Source organism: Delphinapterus leucas, chromosome 17 (genome assembly GCF_059928025.1).
Source record: "Delphinapterus leucas isolate spDelLeu-1000000601 "Yukka" chromosome 17, BTC_Dleu_Yukka2, whole genome shotgun sequence".
Taxonomy (NCBI): Eukaryota; Metazoa; Chordata; class Mammalia; order Artiodactyla; family Monodontidae; genus Delphinapterus; species Delphinapterus leucas.
The window spans coordinates 431,124-433,868 of NC_143145.1; positions in this window are offsets into that span (position 1 = coordinate 431,124).

The following is a 2,745-nucleotide window of genomic DNA, read 5'->3' on the forward strand; positions in this document are numbered from 1 at the left end:
ATCACTGTCCCTTTCGAGCAGCTTTGAGCCACCACTTCCACTGACAGCCTCCTTAAATTTCCCATTGAAGAAGTGCGTCCACCAGGCAGGCCCACATCTGCTTTCCTGCTGGCAGCCCTACAACTTCCCAGTCCCTCTGCCCACCTTCTCCTCCTCTCTGACTGGAATGGAGCTGCATCCCGCCTGCTGCTGCTCTCCCAGGACTGTGCTCCTTCAGTATCTCTGCCTCTCTCTGCACTGACCGCCTCTCTCCCACACACAAACTCTCATTCCTTTGTCAGGGCACTTGCCACATGCAGGCTCGAGTCTGAGGGCTCTGTGGCCACTGACCTGTTTATCCATCACAGATGCCCTGCGCTGTGGGTGCCATGAATATGCCCATCTGACTTGGATGAGGAGAGTTAGTGTTCTGGCCACAGCCCCACCTCTGCCCCTGCTCCCTCCTCTAGTACACCCTCAGGGTGGCTCTGGCTACAGTTTTTGTTATCTTTTTTTTTTTTTCCATGCTATCAGAACTTTATTAGGTGGAGTTTGGGCAAAAGAGAAAACCTCTGAAGCAGTCACCTACCTGGTTCAGGACGACCGGAATAGAGGAGCCTTTGCTTGGAGACATGCTTTCACTGAGACAAAAGCATATCTTTGATTTTTTAAAAGGAGAGCTGACAGGCTGAATATCTCTGAGTGTGAATTCAGATTATTTAAAAGTGGTCAGCCGGAGGAAGGCAGGTCTCTGGGGCTGACAGGCTGAATATCTCTGAGTGTGAATTCAGATTATTTTAAAATGGTCAGCCGGAGGAAGGCATGTCTCTGGGGTCAAGACCAGAACAGAAGCAGAAGTCCCTGCTCTGTATGGAGACAAACAGGTACCACTTTTATGTTGGGCAGGGGTGGGGGTGGGGCGGGAGCTATATCTCTGCTATTTCCAGATCAAGATTTGGAGGGAGGGAAACATGACAAATGACAAAAGGACCAGTTTCTCAAAAATCGAGGGATAGGGCTTCCCTGGTGGCGCAGTGGTTGAGAGTCCACCTGCCGATGCAGGGGACACGGGTTCGTGCCCTGGTCCGGGAAGATCCCACATGCCGCGGAGCGGCTGGGCCCGTGAGCCATGGCCGCTGAGCCTGCACGTCTGGAGCCTGTGCTCCGCAATGGGAGAGGCCACAACGGTGAGAGGCCCGCGTACCGCAAAAAAAAAAAAAAAAAAAAATCAAGGAATAAAGTAATTACACGAGGACGAAAACTCAAATAATGGTTTACAAGGGAGCGAGGTAAGTCGTGATTCTTCATTGGTACCTGACCCCAATACCCAAACTGCCTTAAACCAGCCTGCCAGGGGGCTATGTATTAATAGAAGGCCTGAAGGGAAAAGGGGAATAGGGGGTTTATTTTGCTACAGCAAGAAGGGGCTTGAGTGGGGAGAGTAGCAGCTGGCCCCCACTCCCCCAAGACTTCTATCACATCTACAAATACATATAAATACATTACATAAAATAGCAAGTCTGGGAGGCGGGCTCCCCACAAAGGCTCGGCTGACACAATTACACGTCGCAGGAATTCTAGGAAAGGGCACGGGGCTCCTAGAGAAATGGGCTGCGGGTGTTCTCTCCTGCTCAGGGTGAGCTCTGCCCCAGCCTACCCCTCTTTTCAGGGTTCAGTTTTGTTATGACTTTTAAAGGGCTTTGCTGTGACTTAGGGGTCACACACCTGCCCAGGCATCCAAGTGACCCCTTTGTCCACCGCTCAAGGGTCCAGATTTGAAGCCTTGTTGCTGAAGTGAGCAAGTGAGCACATCTGGATGCAACATGAACACATATTTCTATGCCATTTTCTCGGCTGTGATTATACTTTCTTGTTTTATTTCCTAAGATTCCGTTTCTTGGGACTTCCCTGGCGGTCCAGGGGTTAGGACTCCGCGCTCCCACTGCAGGGGGCCCGGGTTGATCCCTGGTCGGGGGACTAAGATCCCGCAAGCCGCGCGGGGGGGCCAAAAAAAAAATTCTGTTTCTACATCCCAGACCTGTTCGCGGGTACCTAGGGCGAGTCCCTGCCAAGTGAGGAGAGGACTGCTTAGCTGTGCACGGTCCTGGCTCCAAGGCCCTTGAAGTGGGCAACTGTGCCAGGCCTCGGGAGGGAGCAGTGGGCAAGAGGCGCGAAAAGCGCCGTTCTGCGGGGAGGGGCTCGTAGAGGGGCCGGCGGGACCACCGGCAGCTACGCGACCGCCAGTGCCAGTCAGGGCCGTGCGTCGTGAGTACGCGTGTTTTGGAGGGGGTGGGGGGGTCGCTCTGCGGGGGATCACTGAGCAGGGACGGGACACGGCATCTCCAGGAAGCTCTCCCTGGACTAGTCGGGCGTCTGCCACACTAGCGGCGCCTGCCGGGGCGTAATCTGGCGAGTGTTTATGTCCGGGGGTCTCTGCCCTCCCGGCCTCCACACTGCGAGGCTCGTCTGGCTGAGCTGGGCTTCGGCAACCGGCAGGGCGCCTAAGACCTCGCCTCTTCCTGCGGGCGAGACCCTCAGCGGTGACCCCATTCTGAGGTCCTGGGGCGGGCAGGGCCCTGACCGGCGGCCCTGAGCCGCCTCAGCCCCCGTCCGGTTTCCAACCCGCTCCTGCGTTCGCCCGCAGTGGGACTCTGGATCTTGAGAGAGCTCGGTTTTCGGGGCTCCGGAGGCGGAGCCTCGAGGCCGCCCCAGACCACCAGGGGCCGCTGTCGCCCCCGCGGCAGCTGCGCCTTGGCGGCACTGCGC